Source organism: Pelophylax lessonae (genome assembly GCF_965119305.1).
Source record: "Pelophylax lessonae genome assembly, chromosome: 8".
Taxonomy (NCBI): Eukaryota; Metazoa; Chordata; class Amphibia; order Anura; family Ranidae; genus Pelophylax; species Pelophylax lessonae.
Genome location: NC_138775.1, coordinates 168,288,214 through 168,315,367, shown reverse-complemented (window position 1 = coordinate 168,315,367; position 27,154 = coordinate 168,288,214).

The window sequence follows — 27,154 nt, the reverse complement described above, 5'->3', positions numbered from 1 at the left end:
TGTAACAGGGTTTTGAACATTGTCACAATCATCTCAACTAGTCTTTGTTTAAAGCAAAGGATGGAGATGCTGGGGATTGAACTTGGGCCCTCACACATGTAGGGTGTATGCTCTACCACTGAGCTACATTCCCTTCTCTTTCTTGGATTGTTGTGCTTTTTCTTGCAGCCTTGAACTAAGCTCCAGGCCTTCCCAGTAACATTTCCCTAGCGATAGTTAGGGCTCCATTCACTTCCAAAAATTGAGCACAGCCTGAATTTTGTGTTCTTTTGGGGAAGAAGTTTGACTTTGGAGAGAAGTTCTCAGCATGGTTTTGCACTTTGTGCGGATCATTGGGCAACTCAGCATGTGCTACATGGTAACTTAACTCTGTTTAAGATAAAGAATGGAGATGCCGGGGGTTGAACCCGGGACCTCACACATGCGAAGCGTGCGCTCTACCACTGAGCTACATCCCCCATGCTCTGATCAAGCAGGCCTGTGCGTCTTGTGATGCAAAAATGCAGGTAGAGCAGAACATAGGTAAAAGTAACCCCAGTCTGTCTGCTCCACCCTTACATGCTATTGGCTTGGGAGGGTGAGCCCAGACATCTTTATGTAAGGGTTGTTATGGCAAAATGTTTTTCAGTTGTGTGCCTGTGTTGCAGCAACTGAGTGCTGGCATCTTCCTTTGAAGTATGGTAAGTGCCACCCGGATATTTATACTAGCTTGGCCAAGGGATGGATGTCTTTGCATATTAGTAAGGTTACACAATGAACATGGAAATGTATCTTACTGATACATTTATCAAAGCAGCCAATATGTTGAAGTGCAGACTTTGCATAATAGTAAGGTTACATAATGGACATGGAAATGTATCTTACTGATGCATTTATCAAAGCAGCCAATATGTTGAAGTGCAGACTGCTATGAAATTGGTTTGTCTATGTCATGAGTCGTGACGTTCAGGGCGTGAGTGGAAAATGAAATATGCAATTGAGCAACGACTGCTTCCATTGTTGAGTTTCAAGAGAGTGCTCTTTTGAGGGCTCCTTGACATACCTTTGAAAGCTATCGGTGGAGGGCCTATAACCTTTGGCAGACAAAAGAAACCTGTTGGTCACAATTTGTGTGTGTGAGTTAACTGACTCCCAGAATCTCCAGATTGAGAAATGCTCCTCGATTAGGTTTTGCATACTTACTGTATAAAGAGGTTTGGCCTTTGATCCTTTCTTTTATCATCAAGTCTTCTTAACTTGGCTTTTTCTGTAGAGGCGCTAAGTTAAAAGCATGTAAGAACTACCAAGGGACCATTTAATTTCTTCTTAAAGGAAGGGTGGGTTGGAGATTCCGGGGATTGAACCTGGGGCTTCACACATGCACAGCGTGCGCTCTACCACTGAGCTACATCCCCCCTATGTTGTCTTGGGTGCTGTGCCTTTTTTCCACAAAACTCTACATGATGTTGCAGCCTTTAACCTGGCACCAGGCATTCATATCTGTGTTCCACTAGCAGTACTCTGGGCCTCCTTCACTTCCCAAAACCAACCACACCTTCATTATTTTTTTTTCTTCCGGAAAATACTTTCAGCCTTCAAGAGGCAAAAGAAACCTGTTTTTTTCCGCTTTGTGTTTGTCAACTAGCTGACAAGCTGACATCATCTCCCGGCTGCATAAGAGAGCTCTCTGTGTGTCTGTGTCACATCTAATTACTGTGTGGCTCTCACCTGTACGAGCGCTAGTCTGAGAGAGCCAGGGATTAAGGGAAATATAGTTTTTCGCAGGAAGTGTCAGGCCTCACACTACGGACAGAGGTCATGCATTAACCCATGCAAAGCCATGCTGAAAGCCTCATGTTTCAACATAAACAGAAAATGCTGACACAGGAATGTAAAGATTTGCTCTATTATAGGAAATGCTTACAGTTCAAGAAATGACACCATCAAAAGCGAAATGATCGGTGCACAACTTATATAGGGAGGAAGATTTACTGTGCCTTTATAGAGTAACTCCTCTTTTGTTGAGAAAACAAAAACAAACCCTTCTGGGTGATCATTGCAAGGATTTCAACAAGCTTTGTTGCTACCTGTTTCTCTTCTGAAGGAATAGCTCTTTGTTAGATCACGTCTTGTGCAGGACTGATTCTGAATGGGAGTGATTTTTTTCATTTTGTTTTTTGAACAGCCGATGCAGTTGCAGGGCTCTAATAAGAAGAATGGCAGGACCTGCATTCCTTTAGAAGCCATTAACCCTTTAGGAGAATCTCACCAAAACCGAAATGTTTGTTGCAGAGGGTGCCTAAAATCTGACTTGTATCTTAGTGAAGATTCTTGGGAAAATCAGGGAGCCAATCCCACAAACATGAAATTAAATCTCTGCAGGGGGTGTACGAAATGCCTCCAGGTTGCCATATTGCATTGAATTTTCAGAAAATGACAGTGCTGCTGATTGAAAAGGAAAGGTCATTTTTAAAATAAATTTCAATATGGCTTGTGTCGCAATTGTATATGCTATATTACTTTTTCTTATTTGCAATCTTTTTTTTCGACGCAAGTGGGGATACACTTAAAGTTTCACGTGAACAACAGACAACTCCAATTTGAAAGATGTGATTAGCATGCTTGGCACCAGGCATTCATATCTGTGTTCCACTAGCAGTACTCTGGGCCTCCTTCACTTCCCAAAACCAACCACACCTTCATTATTTTTTTTTCTTCCGGAAAATTCTTTCAGCCTTCAAGAGGCAAAAGAAACCTGTTTTTTTCCGCTTTGTGTTTGTCAACTAGCTGACAAGCTGACATCATCTCCCGGCTGCATAAGAGAGCTCTCTGTGTGTCTGTGTCACATCTAATTACTGTGTGGCTCTCACCTGTACGAGCGCTAGTCTGAGAGAGCCAGGGATTAAGGGAAATATAGTTTTTCGCAGGAAGTGTCAAGCCTCACACTACGGACAGAGGTCATGCATTAACCCATGCAAAGCCATGCTGAAAGCCTCATGTTTCAACACAAACAGAAAATGCTGACACAGGAATGTAAAGATTTGCTGTATTATAGGAAATGCTTACAGTTCAAGAAATGACACCATCAAAAGCGAAATGATCGGTGCACAACTTATATAGGGAGGAAGATTTACTGTGCCTTTATAGAGTAACTCCTCTTTTGTTGAGAAAACAAAAACAAACCCTTCTGGGTGATCATTGCAAGGATTTTAACAAGCTTTGTTGCTACCTGTTTCTCTTCTGAAGGAATAGCTCTTTGTTAGATCACGTCTTGTGCAGGACTGATTCTGAATGGGAGTGATTTTTTTCATTTTGTTTTTTGAACAGCCGATGCAGTTGCAGGGCTCTAATAAGAAGAATGGCAGGACCTGCATTCCTTTAGAAGCCATTAACCCTTTAGGAGAATCTCACCAAAACCGAAATGTTTGTTGCAGAGGGTGCCTAAAATCTGACTTGTATCTTAGTGAAGATTCTTGGGAAAATCAGGGAGCCAATCCCACAAACATGAAATTAAATCTCTGCAGGGGGTGTACGAAATGCCTCCAGGTTGCCATATTGCATTGAATTTTCAGAGAATGACAGTGCTGCTGATTGAAAAGGAAAGGTCATTTTTAAAATAAATTTCAATATGGCTTGTGTCGCAATTGTATATGCTATATTACTTTTTCTTATTTGCAATCTTTTTTTTCGACGCAAGTGGAGATACACTTAAAGTTTCACGTGAACAACAGACAACTCCAATTTGAAAGATGTGATTAGCATGCTTTCAAGAAAACTCTTCCTTGCTGCTTGTTCTGTACTACTGACACTCAATTTTACCCTTCCAGCATAGTTGTAACAGGGTTTTGAACATTGTCACAATCATCTCAACTAGTCTTTGTTTAAAGCAAAGGATGGAGATGCTGGGGATTGAACTTGGGCCCTCACACATGTAGGGTGTATGCTCTACCACTGAGCTACATTCCCTTCTCTTTCTTGGATTGTTGTGCTTTTTCTTGCAGCCTTGAACTAAGCTCCAGGCCTTCCCAGTAACATTTCCCTAGCGATAGTTAGGGCTCCATTCACTTCCAAAAATTGAGCACAGCCTGAATTTTGTGTTCTTTTGGGGAAGAAGTTTGACTTTGGAGAGAAGTTCTCAGCATGGTTTTGCACTTTGTGCGGATCATTGGGCAACTCAGCATGTGCTACATGGTAACTTAACTCTGTTTAAGATAAAGAATGGAGATGCCGGGGGTTGAACCCGGGACCTCACACATGCGAAGCGTGCGCTCTACCACTGAGCTACATCCCCCATGCTCTGATCAAGCAGGCCTGTGCGTCTTGTGATGCAAAAATGCAGGTAGAGCAGAACATAGGTAAAAGTAACCCCAGTCTGTCTGCTCCACCCTTACATGCTATTGGCTTGGGAGGGTGAGCCCAGACATCTTTATGTAAGGGTTGTTATGGCAAAATGTTTTTCAGTTGTGTGCCTGTGTTGCAGCAACTGAGTGCTGGCATCTTCCTTTGAAGTATGGTAAGTGCCACCCGGATATTTATACTAGCTTGGCCAAGGGATGGATGTCTTTGCATAACAGTAAGGTTACACAATGAACATGGAAATGTATCTTACTGATACATTTATCAAAGCAGCCAATATGTTGAAGTGCAGACTTTGCATAATAGTAAGGTTACATAATGGACATGGAAATGTATCTTACTGATGCATTTATCAAAGCAGCCAATATGTTGAAGTGCAGACTGCTATGAAATTGGTTTGTCTATGTCATGAGTCGTGACGTTCAGGGCGTGAGTGGAAAATGAAATATGCAATTGAGCAACGACTGCTTCCATTGTTGAGTTTCAAGAGAGTGATCTTTTGAGGGCTCCTTGACATACCTTTGAAAGCTATCGGTGGAGGGCCTATAACCTTTGGCAGACAAAAGAAACCTGTTGGTCACAATTTGTGTGTGTGAGTTAACTGACTCCCAGAATCTCCAGATTGAGAAATGCTCCTCGATTAGGTTTTGCATACTTACTGTATAAAGAGGTTTGGCCTTTGATCCTTTCTTTTATCATCAAGTCTTCTTAACTTGGCTTTTTCTGTAGAGGTGCTAAGTTAAAAGCATGTAAGAACTACCAAGGGACCATTTTATTTCTTAAAGGAAGGGTGGGTTGGGGATGACGGGGATTGAACCCGGGACCTCACACATGCAAAGCGTGCACTCTACCACTGAGCTACATCCCCCCTATGTTGTCTTGGGTGCTGTGCCTTTTTTTCCACAAAACTCTACATGATGTTGCAGCCTTTAACCTGGCACCAGGCATTCATATCTGTGTTCCACTAGCAGTACTCTGGGCCTCCTTCACTTCCCAAAACCAACCACACCTTCATTATATTTTTTTCTTTCGGAAAAGACTTTCAACTTCAAGAGGCAAAAGAAACCTGTTTTTTTCCGCTTTATGTTTGTCAAGTAGCTGACAAGCTGACATCATCTCCCGGCTGCATAAGTGAGCTCTCTGTGTGTCTGTGTCACATCTAATTACTGTGTGGCTCTCACCTGTACAAGCACTAGTCTGAGAGAGCCAGGGATTATGGGAAATATAGTTTTTCGCAGGAAGTGTCAGGCCTCACACTACGGACAGAGGACATGCATTAACCCATGCAAAGCCATGCTGAAAGCCTCATGTTTCAACACAAACAGAAAATGCTGACACAGGAATGTAAAGATTTGCTCTATTATAGGAAATGCTTACAGTTCAAGAAATGACACCATCAAAAGCGAAATGATCGGTGCACAACTTATATAGGGAGGAAGATTTACTGTGCCTTTATAGAGTAACTCCTCTTTTGTTGAGAAAACAAAAACAAACCCTTCTGGGTGATCAATGGACATTGCAAGGATTTTAACAAGCTTTGTTGCTACCTGTTTCTCCTCTGAAGGAATAGCTCTTTGTTAGATCACGTCTTGTGCAGGACTGATTCTAAATGGGAATGATTTTTTTCATTTTGTTTTTTGAACAGCCGATGCAGTTGCAGGGCTCTAATAAGAAGAATGGCAGGACCTGCATTCCTTTAGAAGCCATTAACCCTTTAGGAGAATCTCACCAAAACCGAAATGTTTGTTGCAGAGGGTGCCTAAAATCTGACTTGTATCTTAGTGAAGATTCTTGGGAAAATCAGGGAGCCAATCCCACAAACATAAAATTAAATCTCTGCAGGGGGTGTACGAAATGCCTCCAGGTTGCCATATTGCATTGAATTTTCAGAGAATGACAGTGCTGCTGATTGAAAAGGAAAGGTCATTTTTAAAATAAATTTTAATATGGCTTGTGTCGCAATTGTATATGCTATATTACTTTTTCTTATTTGCAATCTTTTTTTTCGACGCAAGTGGAGATACACTTAAAGCTTCACGTGAACAACAGCCAACTCCAATTTGAAAGATGTGATTAGCATGCTTTCAAGAAAACCTTTCCTTGCTGCTTGTTCTGTACTACTGACACTCAATTTTACCCTCCCAGCATAGTTGTAACAGGGTTTTGAACATTGTCACAATCATCTCAACTAGTCTTTGTTTAAAGCAAAGGATGGAGATGCTGGGGATTGAACTTGGGCCCTCACACATGTAGGGTGTATGCTCTACCACTGAGCTACATTCCCTTCTCTTTCTTGGATTGTTGTGCTTTTTCTTGCAGCCTTGAACTAAGCTCCAGGCCTTCCCAGTAACATTTCCCTAGCGATAGTTAGGGCTCCCTTCACTTCCAAAAATTGAGCACAGCCTGAATTTTGTCTTCTTTTGGGGAAGAAGTTTGACTTTGGAGAGAAGTTCTCAGCATGGTTTTGCACTTTGTGCGGATCATTGGGCAACTCAGCATGTGCTACATGGTAACTTGACTCTGTTTAAGATAAAGAATGGAGATGCCGGGGGTTGAACCCGGGACATCACACATGCGAAGCGTGCGCTCTACCACTGAGCTACATCCCCCATGCTCTGATCAAGCAGGCCTGTGCGTCTTGTGATGTAAAAATGCAGGTAGAGCAGAACATAGGTAAAAGTAACCCCAGTCTGTCTGCTCCACCCTTACATGCTATTGGCTTGGGAGGGTGATCCCAGACATCTTTATGTAAGGGTTGTTATGGCAAAATGTTTTTCAGTTGTGTGCCTGTGTTGCAGCAACTGAGTGCTGGCATCTTCCTTTGAAGTATGGTAAGTGCCACCCGGATATTTATACTAGCTTGGCCAAGGGATGGATGTCTTTGCATAATAGTAAGGTTACACAATGAACATGGAAATGTATCTTACTGATACATTTATCAAAGCAGCCAATATGTTGAAGTGCAGACTTTGCATAATAGTAAGGTTACATAATGGACATGGAAATGTATCTTACTGATGCATTTATCAAAGCAGCCAATATGTTGAAGTGCAGACTGCTATGGCATTGGTTTGTCTATGTCATGAGTCGTGACGTTCAGGGCGTGAGTGGAAAATGAAATATGCAATTGAGCAACGACTGCTTCCATTGTTGAGTTTCAAGAGAGTGCTCTTTTGAGGGCTCCTTGACATACCTTTGAAAGCTATCGGTGGAGGGCCTATAACCTTTGGCAGACAAAAGAAACCTGTTGGTCACAATTTGTGTGTGTGAGTTAACTGACTCCCAGAATCTCCAGATTGAGAAATGCTCCTCGATTAGGTTTTGCATACTTACTGTATAAAGAGGTTTGGCCTTGGATCCTTTCTTTTATCATCAAGTCTTCTTAACTTGGCTTTTTCTGTAGAGGCGCTAAGTTAAACGCATGTAAGAACTACCAAGGGAACATTTCATTTCTTCTTAAAAGAAGGGTGGGTTGGAGATGCTGGGGATTGAACCCGCAGCCTCAAACATGCAAAGCGTGCGCTCTACCACTGAGCTACATCCCCCTATGTTGTCTTGGGTGCTGTGCCTTTTTTTCCACAAAACTCTACATGATGTTGCAGCCTTTAACCTGGCACCAGGCATTCATATCTGTGTTCCACTAGCAGTACTCTGGGCCTCCTTCACTTCCCAAAACCAACCACACCTTCATTATATTTTTTTCTTCCGGAAAAGACTTTCAACTTCAAGAGGCAAAAGAAACCTGTTTTTTTCCGCTTTGTGTTTGTCAACTAGCTGACAAGCTGACATCATCTCCCGGCTGCATAAGTGAGCTCTCTGTGTGTCTGTGTCACATCTAATTACTGTGTGGCTCTCACCTGTACAAGCACTAGTCTGAGAGAGCCAGGGATTATGGGAAATATAGTTTTTCGCAGGAAGTGTCAGGCCTCACACTACGGACAGAGGTCATGCATTAACCCATGCAAAGCCATGCTGAATGCCTCATGTTTCAACACAAACAGAAAATGCTGACACAGGAATGTAAAGATTTGCTCTATTATAGGCTATGCTTACAGTTCAAGAAATGACACCATCAAAAGCGAAATGATCGGTGCACAACTTATATAGGGAGGATGATTTACTGTGCCTTTATAGAGTAACTCCTCTTTTGTTGAGAAAACAAAAACAAACCCTTCTGGGTGATCAATGGACATTGCAAGGATTTTAACAAGCTTTGTTGCTACCTGTTTCTCCTCTGAAGGAATAGCTCTTTGTTAGATCACATCTTGTGCAGGACTGATTCTGAATGGGAGTGATTTTTTTCATTTTGTTTTTTGAACAGCCGATGCAGTTGCAGGGCTCTAATAAGAAGAATGGCAGGACCTGCATTCCTTTAGAAGCCATTAACCCTTTAGGAGAATCTCACCAAAACCAAAATGTTTGTTGCAGAGGGTGCCTAAAATCTGACTTGTATCTTAGTGAAGATTCTTGGGAAAATCAGGGAGCCAATCCCACAAACATAAAATTAAATCTCTGCAGGGGGTGTACGAAATGCCTCCAGGTTGCCATGTTGCATTGAATTTTCAGAGAATGACAGTGTTGCTGATTGAAAAGGAAAGGTCATTTTTAAAATAAATTTCAATATGGCTTGTGTAGCAATTGTATATGCTATATTACTTTTTCTTATTTGCAATCTTTTTTTTCGACGCAAGTGGAGATACACTTAAAGCTTCACGTGAACAACAGACAACTCCAATTGAAAGATGTGATTAGCATGCTTTCAAGAAAACCCTTCCTTGCTGCTTGTTCTGTACTACTGACACTCAATTTTACCCTCCCAGCATAGTTGTAACAGGGTTTTGAACATTGTCACAATCATCTCAACTAGTCTTTGTTTAAAGCAAAGGATGGAGATGCTGGGGATTGAACTTGGGCCCTCACACATGTAGGGTGAATGCTCTACCACTGAGCTACATTCCCTTCTCTTTCTTGGATTGTTGTGCTTTTTCTTGCAGCCTTGAACTAAGCTCCAGGACTTCCCAGTAACATTTCCCTAGCGATAGTTAGGGCTCCCTTCACTTCCAAAAATTGAGCACAGCCTGAATTTTGTCTTCTTTTGGGGAAGAAGTTTGACTTTGGAGAGAAGTTCTCAGCATTGTTTTGCACTTTGTGCGGATCATTGGGCAACTCAGCATGTGCTACATGGTAACTTGACTCTGTTTAAGATAAAGAATGGAGATGCCAGGGGTTGAACCCGGGACCTCACACATGCGAAGCGTGCGCTCTACCACTGAGCTACATCCCCCATGCTCTGATCAAGCAGGCCTGTGCGTCTTGTGATGCAAAAATGCAGGTAGAGCAGAACATAGGTAAAAGTAACCCCAGTCTGTCTGCTCCACCCTTACATGCTATTGGCTTGGGAGGGTGAGCCCAGACATCTTTATGTAAGGGTTGTTATGGCAAAATGTTTTTCAGTTGTGTGCCTGTGTTGCAGCAACTGAGTGCTGGCATCTTCCTTTGAAGTATGGTAAGTGCCACCCGGATATTTATACTAGCTTGGCCAAGGGATGGATGTCTTTGCATAATAGTAAGGTTACACAATGAACATGGAAATGTATCTTACTGATACATTTATCAAATCAGCCAATATGTTGAAGTGCAGACTTTGCATAATAGTAAGGTTACATAATGGACATGGAAATGTATCTTACTGATGCATTTGTTGAAGTGCAGACTGCTATGGCATTGGTTTGTCTATGTCATGAGTCGTGACGTTCAGGGCGTGAGTGGAAAATGAAATATGCAATTGAGCAACGACTGCTTCCATTGTTGAGTTTCAAGAGAGTGCTCTTTTGAGGGCTCCTTGACATACCTTTGAAAGCTATCGGTGGAGGGCCTATAACCTATGGCAGACAAAAGAAGCATGTTGGTCACAATTTGTGTGTGTGAGTTAACTGACTCCCAGAATCTCCAGATTGAGAAATGCTCCTCGATTAGGTTTTGCATACTTACTGTATAAAGAGGTTTGGCCTTTGATCCTTTCTTTTATCATCAAGTCTTCTTAACTTGGCTTTTTCTGTAGAGGCGCTAAGTTAAACGCATGTAAGAACTACCAAGGGACCATTTCATTTCTTCTTAAAGGAAGGGTGGGTTGGAGATGCTGGGGATTGAACCCGCGGCCTCACACATGCAAAGCGTGCGCTCTACCACTGAGCTACATCCCCCTATGTTGTCTTGGGTGCTGTGCCTTTTTTTCCACAAAACTCTACATGATGTTGCAGCCTTTAACCTGGCACCAGGCATTCATATCTGTGTTCCACTAGCAGTACTCTGGGCCTCCTTCACTTCCCAAAACCAACCACACCTTCATTATATTTTTTTCTTCCGGAAAAGACTTTCAACTTCAAGAGGCAAAAGAAACCTGTTTTTTTCCGCTTTGTGTTTGTCAACTAGCTGACAAGCTGACATCATCTCCCGGCTGCATAAGTGAGCTCTCTGTGTGTCTGTGTCACATCTAATTACTGTGTGGCTCTCACCTGTACAAGCACTAGTCTGAGAGAGCCAGGGATTATGGGAAATATAGTTTTTCGCAGGAAGTGTCAGGCCTCACACTACGGACAGAGGTCATGCATTAACCCATGCAAAGCCATGCTGAATGCCTCATGTTTCAACACAAACAGAAAATGCTGACACAGGAATGTAAAGATTTGCTCTATTATAGGCTATGCTTACAGTTCAAGAAATGACACCATCAAAAGCGAAATGATCGGTGCACAACTTATATAGGGAGGATGATTTACTGTGCCTTTATAGAGTAACTCCTCTTTTGTTGAGAAAACAAAAACAAACCCTTCTGGGTGATCAATGGACATTGCAAGGATTTTAACAAGCTTTGTTGCTACCTGTTTCTCCTCTGAAGGAATAGCTCTTTGTTAGATCACATCTTGTGCAGGACTGATTCTGAATGGGAGTGATTTTTTTCATTTTGTTTTTTGAACAGCCGATGCAGTTGCAGGGCTCTAATAAGAAGAATGGCAGGACCTGCATTCCTTTAGAAGCCATTAACCCTTTAGGAGAATCTCACCAAAACCGAAATGTTTGTTGCAGAGGGTGCCTAAAATCTGACATGTATCTTAGTGAAGATTCTTGGGAAAATCAGGGAGCCAATCCCACAAACATAAAATTAAATCTCTGCAGGGGGTGTACGAAATGCCTCCAGGTTGCCATATTGCATTGAATTTTCAGAGAATGACAGTGTTGCTGATTGAAAAGGAAAGGTCATTTTTAAAATAAATTTCAATATGGCTTGTGTAGCAATTGTATATGCTATATTACTTTTTCTTATTTGCAATCTTTTTTTTCGACGCAAGTGGAGATACACTTAAAGCTTCACGTGAACAACAGACAACTCCAATTGAAAGATGTGATTAGCATGCTTTCAAGAAAACCCTTCCTTGCTGCTTGTTCTGTACTACTGACACTCAATTTTACCCTCCCAGCATAGTTGTAACAGGGTTTTGAACATTGTCACAATCATCTCAACTAGTCTTTGTTTAAAGCAAAGGATGGAGATGCTGGGGATTGAACTTGGGCCCTCACACATGTAGGGTGAATGCTCTACCACTGAGCTACATTCCCTTCTCTTTCTTGGATTGTTGTGCTTTTTCTTGCAGCCTTGAACTAAGCTCCAGGACTTCCCAGTAACATTTCCCTAGCGATAGTTAGGGCTCCCTTCACTTCCAAAAATTGAGCACAGCCTGAATTTTGTCTTCTTTTGGGGAAGAAGTTTGACTTTGGAGAGAAGTTCTCAGCATTGTTTTGCACTTTGTGCGGATCATTGGGCAACTCAGCATGTGCTACATGGTAACTTGACTCTGTTTAAGATAAAGAATGGAGATGCCAGGGGTTGAACCCGGGACCTCACACATGCGAAGCGTGCGCTCTACCACTGAGCTACATCCCCCATGCTCTGATCAAGCAGGCCTGTGCGTCTTGTGATGCAAAAATGCAGGTAGAGCAGAACATAGGTAAAAGTAACCCCAGTCTGTCTGCTCCACCCTTACATGCTATTGGCTTGGGAGGGTGAGCCCAGACATCTTTATGTAAGGGTTGTTATGGCAAAATGTTTTTCAGTTGTGTGCCTGTGTTGCAGCAACTGAGTGCTGGCATCTTCCTTTGAAGTATGGTAAGTGCCACCCGGATATTTATACTAGCTTGGCCAAGGGATGGATGTCTTTGCATAATAGTAAGGTTACACAATGAACATGGAAATGTATCTTACTGATACATTTATCAAATCAGCCAATATGTTGAAGTGCAGACTTTGCATAATAGTAAGGTTACATAATGGACATGGAAATGTATCTTACTGATGCATTTATCAAAGCAGCCAATATGTTGAAGTGCAGACTGCTATGGCATTGGTTTGTCTATGTCATGAGTCGTGACGTTCAGGGCGTGAGTGGAAAATGAAATATGCAATTGAGCAACGACTGCTTCCATTGTTGAGTTTCAAGAGAGTGCTCTTTTGAGGGCTCCTTGACATACCTTTGAAAGCTATCGGTGGAGGGCCTATAACCTATGGCAGACAAAAGAAGCATGTTGGTCACAATTTGTGTGTGTGAGTTAACTGACTCCCAGAATCTCCAGATTGAGAAATGCTCCTCGATTAGGTTTTGCATACTTACTGTATAAAGAGGTTTGGCCTTTGATCCTTTCTTTTATCATCAAGTCTTCTTAACTTGGCTTTTTCTGTAGAGGCGCTAAGTTAAACGCATGTAAGAACTACCAAGGGACCATTTCATTTCTTCTTAAAGGAAGGGTGGGTTGGAGATGCTGGGGATTGAACCCGCGGCCTCACACATGCAAAGCGTGCGCTCTACCACTGAGCTACATCCCCCCTATGTTGTCTTGGGTGCTGTGCCTTTTTTTCCACAAAACTCTACATGATGTTGCAGCCTTTAACCTGGCACCAGGCATTCATATCTGTGTTCCACTAGCAGTACTCTGGGCCTCCTTCACTTCCCAAAACCAACCACACCTTCATTATATTTTTTTCTTTCGGAAAATTCTTTCAACTTCAAGAGGCAAAAGAAACCTGTTTTTTTCCGCTTTATGTTTGTCAAGTAGCTGACAAGCTGACATCATCTCCCGGCTGCATAAGTGAGCTCTCTGTGTGTCTGTGTCACATCTAATTACTGTGTGGCTCTCACCTGTACAAGCACTAGTCTGAGAGAGCCAGGGATTATGGGAAATATAGTTTTTCGCAGGAAGTGTCAGGCCTCACACTACGGACAGAGGTCATGCATTAACCCATGCAAAGCCATGCTGAAAGCCTCATGTTTCAACACAAACAGAAAATGCTGACACAGGAATGTAAAGATTTGCTCTATTATAGGCTATGCTTACAGTTCAAGAAATGACACCATCAAAAGCGAAATGATCGGTGCACAACTTATATAGGGAGGAAGATTTACTGTGCCTTTATAGAGTAACTCCTCTTTTGTTGAGAAAACAAAAACAAACCCTTCTGGGTGATCAATGGACATTGCAAGGATTTTAACAAGCTTTGTTGCTACCTGTTTCTCCTCTGAAGGAATAGCTCTTTGTTAGATCACATCTTGTGCAGGACTGATTCTGAATGGGAGTGATTTTTTTCATTTTGTTTTTTGAACAGCCGATGCAGTTGCAGGGCTCTAATAAGAAGAATGGCAGGACCTGCATTCCTTTAGAAGCCATTAACCCTTTAGGAGAATCTCACCAAAACCGAAATGTTTGTTGCAGAGGGTGCCTAAAATCTGACTTGTATCTTAGTGAAGATTCTTGGGAAAATCAGGGAGCCAATCCCACAAACATAAAATTAAATCTCTGCAGGGGGTGTACGAAATGCCTCCAGGTTGCCATATTGCATTGAATTTTCAGAGAATGACAGTGCTGCAGATTGAAAAGGAAAGGTCATTTTTAAAATAAATTTCAATATGGCTTGTGTCGCAATTGTATATGCTATATTACTTTTTCTTATTTGCAATCTTTTTTTTTTTGATGCAAGTGGAGATACACTTAAAGCTTCACATGAACAACAGACAACTCCAATTTGAAAGATGTGATTAGCATGCTTTCAAGAAAACTCTTCCTTGTTCTGTACTACTGCCACTCATTTTTACCCTCCCAGCATAGTTGTAACAGGGTTTTGAACATTGTCACAATCATCTCAACTAGTCTTTGTTTAAAGCAAAGGATGGAGATGCCTTGGATTGAACTTGGGCCCTCACACATGCAAGGTGTATGCTCTACCACTGAGCTACATTCCCTTCTCTTTCTTGGTGTGTTGTGCTTTTTCATGCAGCCTTGAACTAAGCTCCAGGCCTTCCCAGTAACATTTCCCTAGCGATAGTTAGGGCTCACTTCACTTCCAAAAATTGAGCACAGCCTGAATTTTGTCTTCTTTTGGGGAAGAAGTTTGACTTTGGAGAGAAGTTCTCAGCATGGTTTTGCACTTTGTGCGTATCATTGGGCAACTTAGCATGTGCTACATTGTAACTTGACTCTGTTTAAGATAAAGAATGGAGATGCCGGGGGTTGAACTCGGGACCTCACACATGCGAAGCGTGCGCTCTACCACTGAGCTACATCCCCCATGCTTTGTTTGAGCAGGCCTGTGCGTCTTGTGATGCAAAAATGCAGGTAGAGCAGAACATAGGTAAAAGTAACCCCAGTCTGTCTGCTCCACCCTTACATGCTATTGGCTTGGGAGGGTGAGCCCAGACATCTTTATGTAAGGGTTGTTATGGCAAAATGTTTTTCAGTTGTGTGCCTGTGTTGCAGCAACTGAGTGCTGGCATCTTCCTTTGAAGTATGGTAAGTGCCACCCGGATATTTATACTAGCTTGGCCAAGGGATGGATGTCTTTGCATATTTGCATAATAGTAAGGTTACATAATGGACATGGAAATGTATCTTACTGATGCATTTATTCACCTTCATTTGAGTCCAGCTGTGTTTGATTATACTGATTGGACTTGATTAGGAAAGCCACACACCTGTCTATATAAGACCTTCCAGATCACAATGCATGTCAGAGCAAATGAGAATCATGGGGTCAAAGGAACTGCCTGAAGAGCTCAGAGACAGGATTGGGGCAAGGCACAGATCTGGTTAAGGTTATACAAAAAGATTTCTGCTGCACTTAAGGTCCCTAAGAGCACAGTGACCTCCATAATCCTCAAATGGAAGACGTTTGGGACAACCAGAACCCTTCCTAGAGCTGGCCATCCGGCCAAACTGAGCTATCGGGGGAGAAGAGCCTTGGTGAGAGAGGTAAAGAAGAACCCAAAGATCACTGTGGCTGAGCTCCTGAGATGCAGTCAGGAGATGGGAGAAAGTTGTAGAAAGTCAACCATCACTGCAGCCCTCCACCAGTCGGGGCTTTATGGCAGAGTGGCCCGACGGAAGCCTCTCCTCAGTGTAAGACACATGAAAGCCCGCATGGAGTTTGCTAAAACACACCTGAAGGTTTCCAAGATGGTGAGAAATAAGATTCTCTGGTCTGATGAGACCAAAATAGAACTTTTTGGCCTTAATTCTAAGCGGTATGTGTGGAGAAAACCAGGTACTGCTCATCACCTGTCCAATACAGTCCCAACAGTGAAGCATGGTGGTGGCAGAATCATGCTGTGGGGGTGTTTTTCAGCTGCAGGGACAGGACGACTGGTTGCAATCGAGGGAAAGATGAATGCGGCCAAGTACAGGGATATCCTGGACAAAAACCTTCTCCAGAGTGCTCTGGACCTCAGACTGGGCCGAAGGTTTACCTTCCAACAAGACAATGACCCTAAGCACACAGCTAAAATAACGAAGGAGTGGCTTCACAACAACTCCGTGACTGTTCTTGAATGGCCCAGCCAGAGCCCTGACTTAAACCCAATTGAGCATCTCTGGAGAGACCTAAAAATGGCTGTCCACCAATGTTTACCATCCATCCTGACAGAACTGGAGAGGATCTGCAAGGAGGAATGGCAGAGGATCCCCAAATCCAGGTGTGAAAGACTTGTTGCATCTTTCCCAAAAAGACTCCTGGCTGTATTAGATCAAAAGGGGGCTTCTACTAAATACTGAGCAAAGGGTCTGAATACTTAGGACCATGGGATATTTCAGTTTCTCTTTTTTAATAAATCTGCAACAATGTCTGCAATTCTGTGTTTTTCTGTGTTGAACCCGGGACCTCACACATGTGAAGCATGCGCTCTACCACTGAGCTACATCCCCCTGCTCTGATCAAGCAGGCCTGTGCGTCTTATGATGCAAAAATGCAGGTAGAGCAGAACATAGGTAAAAGTAACCCCAGTCTGTCTGCTCCACCCTTACATGCTATTGGCTTGGGAGGGTGAGCCCAGACATCTTTATGTAAGGGTTGTTATGGCAAAATGTTTTTTAGTTGTGTGCCTGTGTTGCAGCAACTGAGTGCTGGCATCTTCCTTTGAAGTATGGTAAGTGCCACCCGAATATTTATACTAGCTTGGCCAAGGGATGGATGTCTTTGCATAATAGTAAGGTTACACAATGAACATGGAAATGTATCTTACTGATACATTTATCAAAGCAGCCAATATGTTGAAGTGCAGACTTTGCATAATAGTAAGGTTACATAATGGACATGGAAATGTATCTTACTGATGCATTTATCAAAGCAGCCAATGTTTTGAAGTGCAGACTGATATGGCATTGGTTTGTCTATGTCATGAGTCGTGACGTTCAGGGGGTGAGTGGAAAATGAAATATGCAATTGAGCAACGACTGCTTCCATTGTTGAGTTTCAAGAGAGTGCTCTTTTGAGGGCTCCTTGACATACCTTTGAAAGCTATCGGTGGAGGGCCTATAACCTTTGGCAGACAAAAGAAACCTGTTGGTCACAATTTGTGTGTGTGAGTTAACTGACTCCCAGAATCTCCAGATTGAGAAATGCTCCTCGATTAGGTTTTGCATACTTACTGTATAAAGAGGTTTGGCCTTTGATCCTTTCTTTTATCATCAAGTCTTCTTAACTTGGCTTTTTCTGTAGAGGCGCTAAGTTAAAAGCATGTAAGAACTACCAAGGGACCATTTAATTTCTTCTTAAAGGAAGGGTGGGTTGGAGATGTTGGAGATGCTGGGGATTGAACCCGGGGCCTCACACATGCAAAGCGTGCGCTCTACCACTGAGCTACATCCCCCTATGTTGTCTTGGGTGCTGTGCCTTTTTTTCCACAAAACTCTACATGATGTTGCAGCCTTTAACCTGGCACCAGGCATTCATATCTGTGTTCCACTAGCAGTACTCTGGGCCTCCTTCACTTCCCAAAACCAACCACACCTTCATTATATTTTTTTCTTCCGGAAAAGACTTTCAACTTCAAGAGGCAAAAGAAACCTGTTTTTTTCCGCTTTGTGTTTGTCAACTAGCTGACAAGCTGACATCATCTCCCGGCTGCATAAGAGAGCTCTCTGTGTGTCTGTGTCACATCTAATTACTGTGTGGCTCTCACCTGTACGAGCGCTAGTCTGAGAGAGCCAGGGATTATGGGAAATATAGTTTTTTGCAGGAAGTGTCAGGCCTCACACTACGGACAGAGGTCATGCATTAACCCATGCAAAGCCATGCTGAAAGCCTCATGTTTCAACACAAACAGAAAATGCTGACACAGGAATGTAAAGATTTGCTCTGTTATAGGCTATGCTTACAGTTCAAGAAATGACACCATCAAAAGCGAAATGATCGGTGCACAACTTATATAGGGAGGAAGATTTACTGTGCCTTTATAGAGTAACTCCTCTTTTGTTGAGAAAACAAAAACAAACCCTTCTGGGTGATCAATGGACATTGCAAGGATTTTAACAAGCTTTGTTGCTACCTGTTTCTCCTCTGAAGGAATAGCTCTTTGTTAGATCACATCTTGTGCAGGACTGATTCTGAATGGGAGTGATTTTTTTCATTTTGTTTTTTGAACAGCCGATGCAGTTGCAGGGCTCTAATAAGAAGAATGGCAGGACCTGCATTCCTTTAGAAGCCATTAACCCTTTAGGAGAATCTCACCAAAACCGAAATGTTTGTTGCAGAGGGTGCCTAAAATTTGACTTGTATCTTAGTGAAGATTCTTGGGAAAATCAGGGAGCCAATCCCACAAACATAAAATTAAATCTCTGCAGGGGGTGTACGAAATGCCTCCAGGTTGCCATATTGCATTGAATTTTCAGAGAATGACAGTGCTGCTGATTGAAAAGGAAAGGTCATTTTTAAAATAAATTTCAATATGGCTTGTGTCACAATTGTATATGCTATATTACTTTTTCTTATTTGCAATCTTTTATTTTGATGCAAGCGGAGATACACTTAAAGCTTCACATGAACAACAGACAACTCCAATTTGAAAGATGTGATTAGCATGCTTTCAAGAAAACTCTTCCTTGTTCTGTACTACTGCCACTCATTTTTACCCTCCAGGCATAGTTGTAACAGGGTTTTGAACATTGTCACAATCATCTCAACTAGTCTTTGTTTAAAGCAAAGGATGGATATGCCTTGGATTGAACTTGGGCCGTCACACATGCAAGGTGTATGCTCTACCACTGAGGTACATTCCCTTCTCTTTCTTGGTGTGTTGTGCTTTTTCTTGCAGCCTTGAACTAAGCTCCAGGCCTTCCCAGTAACATTTCCCTAGCGATAGTTAGGGCTCCCTTCACTTCCAAAAATTGAGCACAGCCTGAATTTTGTCTTCTTTTGGGGAAGAAGTTTGACTTTGGAGAGAAGTTCTCAGCATGGTTTTGCACTTTGTGCAGATCATTGGGCAACTCAGCATGTGCTACATGGTAACTTGACTCTGTTTAAGATAAAGAATGGAGATGCCGGGGGTTGAACCCAGGACCTCACACATGCGAAGCGTGCGCTCTACCACTGAGCTACATCCCCCATGCTCTGATCAAGCAGGCCTGTGCGTCTTGTGATGCAAAAATGCAGGTAGAGCAGAACATAGGTAAAAGTAACCCCAGTCTGTCTGCTCCACCCTTACATGCTATTGGCTTGGGAGGGTGAGCCCAGACATCTTTATGTAAGGGTTGTTATGGCAAAATGTTTTTCAGTTGTGTGCCTGTGTTGCAGCAACTGAGTGCTGGCATCTTCCTTTGAAGTATGGTAAGTGCCACCCGGATATTTATACTAGCTTGGCCAAGGGATGGATGTCTTTGCATAATAGTAAGGTTACACAATGAACATGGAAATGTATCTTACTGATACATTTATCAAAGCAGCCAATATGTTGAAGTGCAGACTTTGCATAATAGTAAGGTTACATAATGGACATGGAAATGTATCTTACTGATGCATTTATCAAAGCAGCCAATATGTTGAAGTGCAGACTGCTATGGCATTGGTTTGTCTATGTCATGAGTCGTGACGTTCAGGGGGTGAGTGGAAAATGAAATATGCAATTGAGCAACGACTGCTTCCATTGTTGAGTTTCAAGAGAGTGCTCTTTTGAGGGCTCCTTGACATACCTTTGAAAGCTATCGGTGGAGGGCCTATAACCTTTGGCAGACAAAAGAAACCTGTTGGTCACAATTTGTGTGTGTGAGTTAACTGACTCCCAGAATCTCCAGATTGAGAAATGCTCCTCGATTAGGTTTTGCATACTTACTGTATAAAGAGGTTTGGCCTTTGATCCTTTCTTTTATCATCAAGTCTTCTTAACTTGGCTTTTTCTGTAGAGGTGCTAAGTTAAAAGCATGTAAGAACTACCAAGGGACCATTTTATTTCTTAAAGGAAGGGTGGGTTGGAGATGCCGGGGATTGAACCCGGGGCCTCACACATGCAAAGCGTGCACTCTACCACTGAGCTACATCCCCCCTATGTTGTCTTGGGTGCTGTGCCTTTTTTTCCACAAAACTCTACATGATGTTGCAGCCTTTAACCTGGCACCAGGCATTCATATCTGTGTTCCACTAGCAGTACTCTGGGCCTCCTTCACTTCCCAAAACCAACCACACCTTCATTATTTTTTTTTCTTCCGGAAAATACTTTCAGCCTTCAAGAGGCAAAAGAAACCTGTTTTTTTCCACTTTGTGTTTGTCAACTAGCTGACAAGCTGACATCATCTCCCGGCTGCATAAGAGAGCTCTCTGTGTGTCTGTGTCACATCTAATTACTGTGTGGCTCTCACCTGTACGAGCACTAGTCTGAGAGAGCCAGGGATTAAGGGAAATATAGTTTTTCGCAGGAAGTGTCAGGCCTCACACTACGGACAGAGGTCATGCATTAACCCATGCAAAGCCATGCTGAAAGCCTCATGTTTATACACAAACAGAAAATGCTGACACAGGAATGTAAAGATTTGCTCTATTATAGGAAATGCTTACAGTTCAAGAAATGACACCATCAAAAGCGAAATGATCGGTGCACAACTTATATAGGGAGGAAGATTTACTGTGCCTTTATAGAGTAACTCCTCTTTTGTTGAGAAAACAAAAACAAACCCTTCTGGGTGATCATTGCAAGGATTTTAACAAGCTTTGTTGCTACCTGTTTCTCTTCTGAAGGAATAGCTCTTTGTTAGATCACGTCTTGTGCAGGACTGATTCTGAATGGTAGTGATTTTTTTCATTTTGTTTTTTGAACAGCCGATGCAGTTGCAGGGCTCTAATAAGAAGAATGGCAGGACCTGCATTCCTTTAGAAGCCATTAACCCTTTAGGAGAATCTCACCAAAACCGAAATGTTTGTTGCAGAGGGTGCCTAAAATCTGACTTGTATCTTAGTGAAGATTCTTTGGAAAATCAGGGAGCCAATCCCACAAACATGAAATTAAATCTCTGCAGGGGGTGTACGAAATGCCTCCAGGTTGCCATATTGCATTGAATTTTCAGAGAATATCAGTGCTGCTGATTGAAAAGGAAAGGTCATTTTTAAAATAAATTTCAATATGGCTTGTGTCGCAATTGTATATGCTATATTACTTTTTCTTATTTGCAATCTTTTTTTTTGATGCAAGTGGAGATACACTTAAAGCTTCACATGAACAACAGACAACTCCAATTTGAAAGATGTGATTAGCATGCTTTCAAGAAAACTCTTCCTTGTTCTGTACTACTGCCACTCATTTTTACCCTCCCAGCATAGTTGTAACAGGGTTTTGAACATTGTCACAATCATCTCAACTAGTCTTTGTTTAAAGCAAAGGATGGAGATGCTGGGGATTGAACTTGGGCCCTTCCACTAGCAGTACTCTGGGCCTCCTTCACTTCCCAAAACCAACCACACCTTCATTATATTTTTTTCTTCCGGAAAAGACTTTCAACTTCAAGAGGCAAAATTTATTTATCCGCTTTATGTTTGTCAACTAGCTGACAAGCTGACATCATCTCCCGGCTGCATAATTACTCTCACCTGTACGAGCACTGTACGAGCACTAGTCTGAGAGAGCAAGGGATTATGGGGAATATAGTTTTTCGCAGGAAGTGTCAGGCCTCACACTACGGACAGAGGTCATGCATTAACCCATGCAAAGCCATGCTGAAAGCCTCATGTTTCAACACAAACAGAAAATGCTGACACAGCGACGTTGTACCCAAATTAAATTGATGTCCTTTTTTTCCCACAAACAGGGCTTTCTTTTGGTGGTATTTAATCACCTGTGCGACTTTTACTTTTTGCGCTATAAACAAAAAAAGAGCGACAATTTTGAAAAAATAACAATATATTTCACATTTTTTTTATATGAAATTCACAAAAATAAATGTAAAAATCAAAATTTTTTAACATTTTAGGCCAATTTGTTTTCTGCTACATATGTTTGGTAAAAAAAATTGCAATAAGCGTATTTTGATTGGTTTGCGCAAAAGTTATTGCGTTTACTAAGGGAAAGATTTTTGTCATTTTTATTGTTTTTTTTTAACGAGTAATAGCGGCGATCTACGATTTTTTTTGCGGGACTGCGACATTGCGGTGGACAGATCGGACCCTTGACTGACATTTTTGACACTTTTGGGGGTACCAGTGACATTACTACAGTAATCAGTGGTATACATATGCACTGTTACCGTAAAAATGACACTGGCAGGGAAGGGGTTAACTTTATTGGAGATGCAGGGGTTAAATGTGTCCCTAGGGGCATGCTTCTAACTGTAAAGGGGTGTGGCTTTTCATGTAACCACAGAGACGTACGATCCTACATAGCAGGATCGTATAGTCTCTGCAATTACACCAGGGAGAATGACAGGCGGCTTTGTTTACATCAGCCGCCTGCCTTACTCACTCTGCAGCGGACGATCGCGAGTGACCGGCGGACATCGGGTCCACCGGTCACACGCGCAGGGATGTGCAGGAACAAGCGGGGGCGGGAGCGTGCCTCCGGCGGCGCACGCTTGCCCGCTATTGGCTCGCGGGCGAGTGACGTATACTGTATATACGTCACTTTGCCCAGGCAAGTGGTTAATAATAATTTTATATTTGATTAATCCATAGTTCACATAAAACAATTTTCTCAGGATAGAAAAGCAATTTAGAGTGAACATTGGACATAATAGTACAAAGGGTCTTTCAGTTATGCAATTACTATGCTATGCACTTATATAATACCAATCATGCAAAATATACCTGGAGAGTATTGTATTCACATACAACACAATTTATTATATATATTTATTACAATTATTTCTCACTAATTTATTTATGATTTATCACAAAATTTATTCTATCACACATGTAAAGAATACCACACAAAGATTAGAACTCTATAGATCACTGACTTATCTGCACCGATTTTAACCACTTTATCACCGGAGGATTTTGCTGTCTTACGTCCAGGGCACTTTTTGCGATTCAGCACTGTGGGAATTTAACTGACAATTGCGCGGTTGTGCAACGCTGTACCCAAACAAAATTTACGTCCTTTTTTTCCCACAAACAGAGCTTTCTTTTGGTGGTATTTGATCACCTGTGCGATTTTTACTTTTTGCGCTATAAACAAAAAAAGAGCGTAAATTTGGAAAAAATAACAATATTTTTCAAAATTTTTTATATGAAATTCCCCCCAAAAAAATGTAAAAAATTTTCAAGGTAAGAAAACATCATATTTGACGAAACGTGCGTCGGTCGCGGCGTGCTGACGTCACCAGCTTGTTGAGGACGGGCGGAGAAGCCGACCGGCCGGCGACTTATCTCAATCCCTGTATCCACGCTTTGATGCTTCACATGTTTGTAAGTTACTTTCCTTTGTTTGCGATTAAAGTTTGTTGGTATTACACTATCAAGCTTTCTTGTCGTTTCATACTACTGTGTTGCGACTCGGAGTGATCGTTCCACCTACTGTTTGTCCTGAGGATCATCCATGGGATATTTGGCTCATACCCTTATATGATTTGGTAAGAGGCAGTGGTGTTGGGAGTGATCATCCAATTTTGGTGGCTTTTGTGTGTCCTTTCTATCCTTTGCCTCTGGTAAGCATTTGGAACTTAGGGGTGTGGGTGCTTGACTTTCATCCTCATCTGGTTGGCTCTGGTGATGGTGTGCACTCCTTAGGGTGATATTTATTATACAGTATTATGCTATGGAAGCCTGTATTTCTTTTACATGACTGCCATTCATCATTGAGACGATTATGGGCTCGCTGATCTGAGGCTGGTGGACCTATTATCTATCTTGATTTTTGGGCGATTTCCTTTCTTTCATCTGGTAAGGAGACTACATCATTGGTGGCCTATTCTCTGACTTGGGGATTTTCCACTTTGGACTGTGTCTGATTTTTTGGATAATATCCTGGACTTTAAGAGGACATTCATTAGGAGTTTAACATCATTTATTGTGTCATAATTTGACATTCATTGCCATTTATAGCACATATAGCGCAACTTAGTTTATTTATACGTTTTCTGATTGTTTGTCACAATTTAAGTTGCTGCTGGATCGCATTAGTTAGCGCAGTTATTTTCCCTATTTACTATAAAAGTAATGTAACATATATATATTTTTGCTGCGGGGTACAACCAGGCATTTTCGCTATGTGAAACCATGCCAATATAGAGTTAAAGAATGGGTGGATCAGTTAATCATTCCACTAATTACTGAGCAGCTAGCAGCTACAACCACTAGAGGGAGTCCAACACAGAAACTCACAGACCCTCACAACAAATATATTCTTAATATATTTTATACATATTTTTTTAAGGAGTTTATAAATATTTATGCAATAGCATTTTTTATGTATTTAGGTCCCAAATATTTTTGGATGAATATATCCACATGTCTCTACAAATATTTATCATGTATTTTAGTGATTTTAAAATGTATAACATGAATAGATTGGATTGGAATATTGGCGCTGCCTGACAATTGGGGACTTGTGAACATGACCCTCCTATGAGTATTACATCCCCAAAAAATAATGAGTATACACTAAATATTTCAGGCAGATTATAAGCCACCCATACATGAAGCAATGTGTGTACAATCACATTTCTCCAGTTTCTTATATTAATGAATTTTGGAAAAACGCCATCCCATTTAAATGGTAACAAGATTCAATCAAATATTTGCATTAGGTTATAAAAGTAATGTGTCATATATATATTTTTGCTGCGGGGTACAACCAGGCATTTTTGCTATGTGAAACCATGCCAATATAGAGTTAAAGAATGGGGTGGATCAGTTAATCATCCCAATAATTACTGAGCAGCTAGCCCCATAAATAGCAGCCTATTCCGGAATGCAGCAGACTTCCTGAGGATGCAATAAACGCGAATTGCATTGTGGTCTTCTGTAAACCGGAAATCGAGAGAGCCAGCGATGTCACTTCCGCTTTGTCTGGAACGCACGCCACCGCTGCCACGCTACCAGAGGCTGTGTGTGAGTCACTGACTAGGATAGAACACCTAGAGTGTCATCTCCACAGACCCCAATTTGCAAACAGCGCTTCCACCCATTGCCAGGCTAGGCACTTCACATTGTAAGCAGCCAATTCTTACTTTTATTTTATTTCTCTAATAAAAAACGGAATTACGCTATTTTTTTGGCTTCCCCACCATTTCTTTTTACATACATCTGCCTGAGACCATTATACTGATCCTGATCCACCCTAGAACATCAACTACTTACCTGGAGTGGACAAGTTTGGTGGAGGATTGATCCATCCTTTAAAGGGATCAAAGGCGATTTAGGTCCTTGCGACCTAAAGTGATCTGGTAAGAAGCAAAAATTTCCTACTTTTACCAAGAGCACATAATTGGAGCACAAAAGCACTTTGAAGATTCTATTTATTTACTATCACAGACTATTTCACCAGTTGCACTAATCATTTTATATATTAACCACTTGCGCCCGCCCACCGTCATATGACGGCGGGACGGTGTGGCCATTATCCTGGGCGGACGTCATATGACGTGATCCAGGAATGCAGGGCAGGCGCGCGATCGCGTGCGCGCCGCCGTGCACTGCCGGTGTCGGCTGTGTTCCAATGACACAGCCGATCACAATACAGCAGCCCGGAAGATGACCGCGCATGCGCGATCAGGAGCGCGCAGCGCGGTCATGTCAGTGGCGCCTGTCACCGGCAGTAGTAAACAGTCACTGACAGTGACTGTTTACTAAGTGATCGGCTGTGAATCCATTCACAGCCGATCACAAAATGTAAACAAAGAGCAGTAACTCACTGTTACTAGCTCTTCTCCCCTCACACAGTTTCCAGTGTGAGGAGAGCAGAGCTAGAAACAGTGAGTTACTGCTCTGTACACATGTCAAATGTAAAAGCACACAAATAAAGGTCCCCACACAGTCCTCAGCCCCCCCCCCCCCAATTGCACCTGTCACCCAACAGTCACCTCATCAGTGCCCAGAAATTGACACCCATAAGTCTACGTTCACATGTGAGCGTAGCGATCGCGGGCAGAATCACAGCGATTTCCACCTGCCGAATCGCGGTAACATCGCGCAAACAGCGCATGACACCCAAAAAAGGTACAAGAGCTTCTTTGGGGCATCATGCGTTGTTTGCGTGATGTTACCTCGATTCGGCAGGCGGAAATCGCAGCAACATCGCACATCGTTTGGGGTGCTATTGCAAATCACAGGCAACGCACAGGCGTCCCGCGATTTGCAATGATTTCTGGATCGCGGGCAGAATCGCACTTGTCACCTCATCAATCATCATCTCCTGTCACCTCATCAATCATCGTCACCTGTCACCCCATCAGTCATCGTCACCTGTCACCCCATCAGTCATTGTCACCTGTCACCCCATCAGTCATCGTCACCTGTCACCCCATCAGTCATCATCACCTGTCACCCCATCAGTCATTGTCACCTGTCACCCCATCAGTCATCGTCACCTGTCACCCCATCAGTCATTGTCACCTGTCTTCCCATCAGTCATCGTCACCTGTTTGCCATATACATGCAATCACTTACCGACCGCCTAACGACTATATGCGTCGGCCATTAAAAGCTAAATACTGGGGTTATGGCAGCAGATAGCTGCCATAACCCCGGTATTTTTTGAAACGGCGGGCGGTCGGGTGGTCCCAGTGGCAGAGTCGCTGCGGAATTACCCTTACGGTGCAGGGGAAGAGGTGCCCCCCCCTCCTGCCGCGTCCCAGACGTTTTCCCAGCTTACCGGACCCGCCGGCAGCGGGGAAAATTATCAGGTCCCGGATCCTTTAGAGACAGGAAGTCGAGTGAGGGCAAGATGACCCTCACTCGAATCTATGGTCTTGGAGGACCGGAGCTACGTCAAAAGACGTTGCCTAACAACCGGTTTAAAGGGCCGCTTTTTTTTTTCCTTTTTCAACAATTTTTTTTTTTTCTTTTTTAGTGTAGTTGTGAGGT